Raw genomic sequence first — 9,618 nt, forward strand, 5'->3', positions numbered from 1 at the left:
AGATGGTCATTATGTAAAGCACCAACGATTACCATCTTAGACTTCCGTGCGTGATTCAGTAGTAAGAGCTGTTGCCAGTGTTACGTAAGACGCTTCCAGCTGGTGTGGTGAGAGGATTTTCCAGGAAGCTGTCGAATTACGTGCCCTTACCCTGTCATATGGCCTAGAGACAATGACTTAGAGATATATGATAATGCAAATTAAAATTGGTATCAGATTCGTTCTATATGTCAAGATTAAGGCTGTAGTAACGATTGGATGAGGAAAATTTGTCCTGCCCGGCTGAGAACGTGTGTTGTAATACCCGCCTGGGGGAAGAAGGGAGATGCTACACACCATATGTGAGACAGTATGACACAAGGCCGCCCCCAGCGCTCACGACTTTCACTTTTAACGTCCCATGATAGTGGGCGGGTGACACTGTACATACCAATATTATATATATATATATATATATATATATATTTACATCATGTAGATCCACAATGGAAACGTGTACAAGATTAATCTTGATAAAACCCCACAGGAAAAGGGAAACACTGGAGCACCTTAGCTTTCGTCAGATCAGGTAAAAATCATGGGATCCACTAATCCACACACCACCTCCGCCGCAAACGAATGAAGAGCTTATAAAAAATGGGTGACATACCAACAGGTCAGGTAAAAAACATGAGACCCACTAATCATCTACCCTACATCCACCTGAAATGCTTTTAAAGCATTTTTAACCTTAGGCCACTCACAAATAAATAAATAAAACATATCAGTTTTGTACTGACCATCACTAAAGTTATAGCAATTCGGGCGGTTGGTCTACTGTATACAGTGTTAGTACAGGAGGAAACCGGAATCCGGGAAGCCAGTGATGTTTTCAGAGATGTTTTGGGTGCTCTTTTTCGTAAATTACCACAAATTTTCCCTCTTCTTCAAAGCTCCGCCCAATTTGAATAACCAATATTATTGGTACTATCAGTTAAAATACTCAAATAATATAAATTTACGACGGAAACGTAATATTTTTTCTCTCTTTCTATATAAATAGAAAATTAAAGTTCCGTGGTGTACCTAAAACGAATCTTCTTTTTTAGTATTTTACTCCACATTTTCTCTATTTCAAAGCCCTGCCCACTCTGAACAACCATGGTTGTTGGTAATTGGAGGGGGGGGGTCATATCTTCATAACGGCATACAGTACTTACAACGGATATGGAGGTCAGATTCGTTTGAAACAACACAAAATACACTAGGAAAACCTCTTTTTGTTATGAGTTTCCGTGGTGTACCTAAAACGAACACTTTTATTTATATATCCACATGCTAACGTCGGTTAATAGCCATCCTAATAGCAATATACGTAGTATTATCTGTCAGAGCCGTGGGCATTCACAATTCCTGGACACACGAATGAGCGTACACTACCGTCTCCGTCTCCCTAGATTCCACAGTACAACAAAACGTTTTTTATCAACATACCTGTACTCAATTGCTTTTAATCATGATGTAGAGTCCTGGAGACCTTAACGGCGCCACAAACACGAGGTAACCCACAAACAGCGAACGTAAAACCTGGAAATAGCCATCAAATACTGTATCACCACACACACAATGTTGCCGTCACCATCACTGTATCTTACTGATTACTGGCGAGTGCCGAACTCTTGAAGTGCTTCGATTCCTTAATTTTTTGGTTCAATTTACTGATTCACTTGAAATCTCTTCCATATCTATTTACCGACTGGATGGCAGAAAGAACTTCAAACACGATTAGCCGTCATCTATCGTCTCGTTCATTTTCTCAAATTTCTTCTAACCATCATTATGTAAAATAAAATGTAAATTATTAGCGAAAATTCATCATGAGATTCGAAGGTTCATCAACGACCCTGCCTTTACGACACTAAACTAGTCCACAACCAAACAAGCAGTTAGTTTTAACATCTTCAAAGTCCATACGTGAAATATAGTTAAATACGACTTCTGTCTTAAAATGGTGCTATTATAGGGTGCCGTCTACAAGATATTTAGGTTAAGTTAGTTTGGGGTAGGTTAGGACATTGTAGTGAACATTGCCAAAACTATGCAAGTTGACTGCAAAATTTTAAGTACCGTATCCACAATATATTTGGTAAAATAAAATAACTCTTACCTGTTTTATTCATCTTGTTCCTCAGTGCATTTTCTTCTTGGCAGAGAATCGTAAGAATATAAATTTCGCCTGACTTCAGCTACATCACGGTATTTTTTTTTTTTTAAGGGGCGGCACTACAGGCATTCAAATTAGTAGAGTAAATGCTTCTGAAGGGGTCTATATAATTATTGCTAGAAGAAATGATACTGTAATAATAATAATAATGATAATACTGTAATAATAATAATAATAATAGTTTTGCCATGAAGATACCTCGGTTTATAAATCAATATTTCCTCTCTGTCTTGTCTGGTTTATTTAAAGGCAGTATTGGTCTTGACCGTGTTGGTATTGTAGGGGTATCGATATATTAATGTAGTCTAGCACTCAGGATGGAAGGAAACTCTAATGTGGTTTTCTTGTATAATATAAGATATATGATAGACAGTCTGGTGCTGGAGGTGCCGTGTGGTGAGGGGCTGCTTGGTAGAGACGTGCGGTGAGTAGCTTGTTGAAGGAGGTAGATGTGCAGGAGCTTCGTTAGAGAAGATGTTGCCTGTTGCTGGCCTCCTGATTGAATGAATGCTGGACAGCTAGGAGCTTGCTGGAGGAGATGTTGCTTGTTCAGGAAAATGGGCAGAATGAGAGTTGGTTGGTGAGGAAGCTCAGAGAAGGACATGCTCGCTGGCGGGAGCGAGGACCGCCAGGCAGGCGGAGGAGAGGCGAGGGTCGCCAGGCAGCGGCAGAGGAGGAGGTGTTGCTTGTTCAGGAAGATTGGTCAGACTGAATCTCAAGGGAGAGACAGAGCTTATATACCCCGCAGCAGCCGCTATGAGTCATGGTGGGAAAACCCGAGAAGTAGCCGGTGAATAGTTTCGTTGCTAAGATACGGTAACATCTGGTTGGTTGCTAGGGAAGGCGGCACATTGGAATGTGATAGCAGGTGGTGGGCTGCTACGCAGTTAGTTTGTAGGGGAGTCGTCCACTACAGTATTATCCAGCTTCCCAGGGATAAGTTGCTTCCTGTTCCTCAATTCGTCACCAGAGAAATTAGGTCTTCTTCTCTTTGATTTTGACACGGAGACAACGTCAGCAGTGTCTTCCATCTTCGTGTTTATATCTTAATATCAGCTGATGTAGGGGCGGTTGTTTTTTTGTAATATCCAACCGTCAATGGAACTAATTGTTTTCAAAGATTATTTCTTTTCTAAGGCTCTTTATATTCTGATCTGTTGGCTTACCTGTAGATTAGGAAACCCCTTTTACGGTAGACTCCAATATTTTTTTTTTCATATACAGTATTACCCGGCCTAACGCGGTTTCACTTAGCGCGTTTTATCATATACGCGGTGCCTCGCCAGAGCTGAACTTTCACTTAACACGGATTTGTTCATCATATACGCGGTGAGTGTCCGGCTCGAGACGCTATTTTTAGATTTGCCCCACCCGCCACCCTGCCTGACTGCCTGTTTTAGCTCAGAAAATTCATACAAATTACCCGGCCAGAATATAATTTACATTGCTGGAATTCTTATAATTTGGTGATCATTTTGAATATAAACATCATATATTTTGCATTCGACATACAAATTTTAGATAAAATGTTTACTCTTGAGTAAATATGTTATCTTTTGTGCAAAATATATGACATTTATATTCAAAATATTCCTGGTCTTACAAGGAATCCAGCAATGTCAATTATATTATCCTAACTTTAGTTTGAGGTATTATTTATTACAAAAAAGTTAAGTATTCTGGTTTTCCCACACATCTCCTTGGGACGGTTGGTGGGGGGTGGGGGGGAGGGAGGGACCGACCGACCATCTGTTACCCTGTGAAGAATATTTTTTTTTTTTATTAACTGAAGATATTTTTTTTAGCTCATAAAATTCATACAAATTACCCGGTCAGAATATAATTTACATTGCTGGAATTCTTATAATTTGATGATCATTTTGAATATAAACATCATATATTTTGCATTAGACATACAAATTTTAGATACAATTTTTAATCTAAGTAAGTATGTTATCTTTTGTGCAAAATATATGACATTTATATTCAAAATATTCCTGGTCTTACAAGGAATCCAGCAATGTCAATTATATTATCCTAACTTTAATCTGAGGTATTATTTAATACAAAATGTTAAAATTTATTTTTTTCACCCACTCTTTCTCTTGGTGGGGGGTGGGGGGGGAGGGTTGGGACTGACCGCGCGGTTGGAAGAGGGGGCAGGGAAGGTGGGGTACTTTGATTGACAGATAGTGTCGTGAAGATTATTTTTTTTTATTAACTGAAGATATTTGTTTAGCTCATAAAATTCATACAAATTACCCGGCCAGAATATAATTTACATTGCTGGAATTCTTATAATTTGGTGATCATTTTGAATATAAACATCATATATTTTGCATTAGACATACAAATTTTAGATAAAAAAAATTTCTGAGTAACTATGTTATCTTTTGTGCAAAATATATGACATTTATATTCAAAATATTCCTGGTCTTACAAGGAATCCAGCAATGTCAATTGTATTATCCTAACTTTAGTTTGAGGTATTATTTATTAAAATTTAGTGGTTTTCCCCAAAAATTTCTCAGAGAGGGAAGAGCCGGCAGTGTAGTGTGAGAGGGGGAGGGAGTTGAGTCCATTATTTGAATGGACATTAACTTGGCGACTGTATTTCTCTATTTCTCTTAAGTATTAATTGTGTGCATGTACCATCATAAAATTAAGATGTTATTTTTACTACAACATAGTTATGTGTCTTCAAAAAGTGGAGTTTGGGGGTCGGGCCGGTTTCTATTGGAATTAATCCCATATGTTCTGTTGTTCACTTAACGCGGATTTCACTTAACACGGGACCCTCTGGGTTCTATTGACCGCGTTAAGTGGGGTACAACTGTACTAAGTTCAGGATACGCTGTCACCACCCAGATTTGTAACCACATTATACTGTACTATCGTATCAATCTTCTAAACACTCTGGCGCTCATTTGTTTGTGAGATATAAAATTTGGGCAAAAAAAATCATTGTCCAGTACATCTCAGAAAATGGCATTTTAAGAGATGTAAATATTTTAGCCAAACAACTTTTTTGGGGGCGCACTTCCCATTACAGTGGCAGTTTGAGGGATGACTTTTTTATTTGTAAAGTACCTTTTTCTATTTTTGTTTTTTAAATTTAGAACCCAAATAAATTTTGTTTAGTTACATACACACGGAATCTTACATGCATAAAGTGCAAAAAAATAATAAAATAAAAATGCTGGTAATTATCATAAGGTATAAGTATTTTTAACTCATAATTTCGGGTAGAGATATGTTATTTTCTTCATTTTTTTTACTCGGTTACATACACACAAAATCCTACAAACAAAATTTGCAAAAATAAATAAAATAAATAATTATTACAATGCATAAAATTTTGTGTCTATGGGCTTCCATCGTCAAAGTGGAAGTTAGGGTCCATCCTTTTAATATGGTATCAATGGGATACAGATATGTCTAAAAAAACTATCCTACACTAATTAAATATATACAAAATTAATAACACTTACCACATTAATAACAAGCTTGCCGCTTAACAATGTGTAACTTTGTCTCCAGGAAGAGTATTTTTCAAAGCCTCGGCTTTCCCAGAGGCAGGATAATCAGCAGGATGCGTGCTAGCTATTTTCAAACTTATTACATTATTCACTTCACAATCAACAAAACAGCAAAATCTGAATAACATTTTCCCTCTTACCAATAACGGCAAATATCACAGTGATCTCAAGGTTAAGCAACAATAAATAACAATAACCTTGGTTACACTAGCAAGGGCAGGTGCAATCACGGAACAAAGTGTGGAACTGTGGTCAGTGTGGTATGTGGGGTGGCTGTGAGGCAGCATGAAGGTAGGTAATGCTGCACAGAGGATGGAAAAGCAGTTTCTGAGCATAGCGGCCATCTTGGGTTTGATAAGTGAAGGGAGTGATACACTTCCTCATTTTTTACATTCTGTATCAGCGAGTTTAGTCTCCCGACAGCTACCCTTAACATGGAATTTGCCTAATGTAAACCGTTAAGAGGATGTTAAACCTAACTAATGTTAAAACAAATTATCATAAATAGAGGGACACTTGAAGAGGTATCCTCCTATTTACGATGGGGGTTAGGTTCCTGAAATATCGTAAATTGGGATCATTATAACATGGGATACATTCTCAGCCAGTTGGACACCCATGGGTATCACCGAAAAAGAAAATCCTAAATTAATAATATACTACCTACAACACAATTAAACAACACACATCTTCCAGGCTAAGGAGACTCTTAAAGGTGGGGTGGAGATGTCACTAACTCCCACACAACCTCTGGGGAGTCTCATGCTGCTTCACAATGTCAAGTTTCACCTCCAGAGACATTTTCAAAGTTACACTGCTCATTTCACACTCACAAAACAGAGTCATAAAAACAAAGCTGACGATGATAATGTTATTATGTTTTACACTGCTCACATCATGTTCACAACAACAGAGGCAAAGAACTTTACAATCGCAAAAACATAGCAAAAATCACTTCAGTCAACATAACAGAATGCAATGTGAATGTTAGTGATATCCTTTCACTGTAAGGTAGAAAAAAAAACATCTATGATAAGTAACAACACAGATAATCATTAACTTACATGACCACGGCTATGTGCGATCATCATGGTACAATGCTTGGTACTGTAGTGCAGTGGGTGGCCATGTAGCAGCACTCAAGTAGACCGCAGCTGACAAGTGAACCGAGAGATGTGTCCACGTTGGCCAGACAATGACCATTGTTCATGTGGATTGTCTACATCGTAAATAGGTGGGTGGTCTTAATACATCACCATGTACCTCATTTCTATGCTTCCACAGCTTTAGTGGAAGTGGAGTCGTTATTGCGTATCCCATGGTTCACTAAATTATTATTGTTCTTTTCCTAGTCTCAGACTGATTAATAGATTTTCTGCTTCTACTGTTTAGTTACAGAATACAGGTATGCCATTACTAGTAACCATAAAATAATTCTGCAATTCCAAGCTAGGAATTTTAATTAGCAGAGGCATTATCTGACTGGCTACTATTAATGGCTGCCTCATTTAGTAGATCTTAAAAGAATTAAATGACAAGGTTAAATTACTTTTCTACTTAAAATTAGTATATGATGGGGAAGGGAGCATATTGCCTGTTGGGGGCTTTATGTATGGTACACTTATTCTCAGTCTGGAAATACTGTATAGTACTGGTAATACAACCTTGCATTCACTTACCAAGAGAGAGAGAAAATAAAAGAGCACAAGACTCAAGCATTAGAACTTGTGTGGCTATTACAGAGACGATAAAAAAATCGCAATCTCGAATATTTATAATGAACCTGGACATCTTGGTTATGTGTGAAATAAAATTGATGTAAAAGAGATCTTAGATGTGGGGGGATGGACACAAGGATGCATCATTGTGTGTGTGTGTGTGTGTGATCAGCGAGCTTGGCATTTTTTTGGGGGGGAGGGGGGGGGGTTGGAATGAATGTGGTGCTGACAGGTGGGAGAAGAAGTACATCAGTAGCACAAGTTTGTTACAATAGTTACTGTGACTAAATGCTTGAATATAGGGTGAACCATTTTGTGAGCATTTACTCCGACTCTAGCCACCTACATCATGGCGAAGAAAGGCTTGCCAGGGTGACAAAAACTATACAGGTATCTGTCTAAATAGTTTAGGAATTTCAGTAAACACTATTACAAAAAATGCATGATTTATTACTTATTGCTGATGATATTACAAAGAAGCACAAATTTGTGACTAGAAGTACAGAGTAGTAGAGCTGAATTACATTAAACCAGTAAATGTTTTCCAACTTAAAAACAAAAAAGTAGGTCCTTTTGTACCATGCTCACTTCAATGTTAATGAATCTCAAGTGACATTCTCTGACCTAATACTCCATCAGCTTCATAATCTTTTTAAATAACAAAAAGATTTTGTTATGTTTTAATTTAATAAATGGGTACATACCAAGAGGAACTTGCTTCAGCACTAGCATGTTCAATAATAAGCGTATAAAATTACCTGTGTAACCAAATTATATTCAGGATTATCACCAGCTGCAAGCAAATACTCTGCTTTCACTGAATATGCCAAGAAAAAACCTTGACTGCCTGATTACACAATACTGTACTGAGTTAGATGGTAGACATTTTTTCACTCTCACAATCCTGTTCCCATACTATGCTGGGTGGCCAGAATCAAACAGTAGTGTAATGTATATTAACCATATAGAATCAACGAGTGTATATTAAGCATATATAAATCATTACTGAGCTAACTTTAAAATCAAACAAACACATTTTTGGTAATACCTGAAAAAATTTATAAATTCCTGACATCTACAGAAAGAAGTGCGAGGAGATCAGACTCCTCACACAATATTGAGTAACCTGGAATAAATTTGATCTACTTTACTGTATATGTAACAAATGGGTTAAATCATTCATAAGTCACCGAGAGATAGTAATGTGTATACAGTGCATTACCCTTCATAATACATGTACTGTACACATAACGAATAACAGATATAAAACATATACAGGTACTCCTCGACTTATGACCTACTCGACTTACGACCACCCGGACATATGACCGCCAGTCGTATAAAATATTTTTAAAATTACGTATTTTCAAGTCCCGACGTTAGTGATCGCGCTGTGTACTGACAAAATTTTCATTTGTAATTCCCTTTTAAACGGCTGGCAAGCGTAAAAGTGAGAGTTCTCGTGGTGCTGAGAAGAAAAAGAGACACCCATTTTATATTTTATATGTATTATTTTTGCATTTTCGACTTACGACTAATTCGAATTACGACCTACAATTAATGTTCAAATAAGGAAATATTGTATGTTTGTAGAAAAAAGAAAAAAAATACATATTTGTTACAGAAACACACATCATTGATTGTTAAAAGCATAATTTAAATATTAATTGTGTCCAGATTAGAAAAGTGCCTTTATTCCTAGTTGGTCAGTTCATTCATCAGATTCGTGGGTAAATTCACTAGGATGGACTCATATTGGTAGAACCTGATGATTCAACTTGGAATGCACAGTAAAATAATGGTAATATGAAGTTTAGTGAGTCAGTTTGGAAGTTAACAGGTCACTTTGTATACTGTATGTACAAATTGAGGATATGACCTAGTATGTATGGGTATTTCTATTTCTTGTCTTAGCCCTTCTTTATCATTTTCTGTAAGTGCCTTAAACTGCTATCCCTTGTTATTCCACACCATCTTTGAAGTTCCTGTATCCCTTGACCCATCCCACAAAAAAGAGAGAGAGAGAAAGAGAGAGATATCAAGTTAACTGATAAATAGGTTTTGGGTTTAGTGAAGCTGATCTCAAAATAACTTTGTTTTAAATATTTTCCATAAATTTTCGAAAGATAATGCAGCTTCAAAAGTAACTTATGAAGCC

The sequence above is a fragment of the Homarus americanus genome, unplaced genomic scaffold (assembly GCF_018991925.1).
Source record: "Homarus americanus isolate GMGI-L3 unplaced genomic scaffold, GMGI_Hamer_2.0 scaffold16430, whole genome shotgun sequence".
In the NCBI taxonomy this organism is placed as follows: Eukaryota; Metazoa; Arthropoda; class Malacostraca; order Decapoda; family Nephropidae; genus Homarus; species Homarus americanus.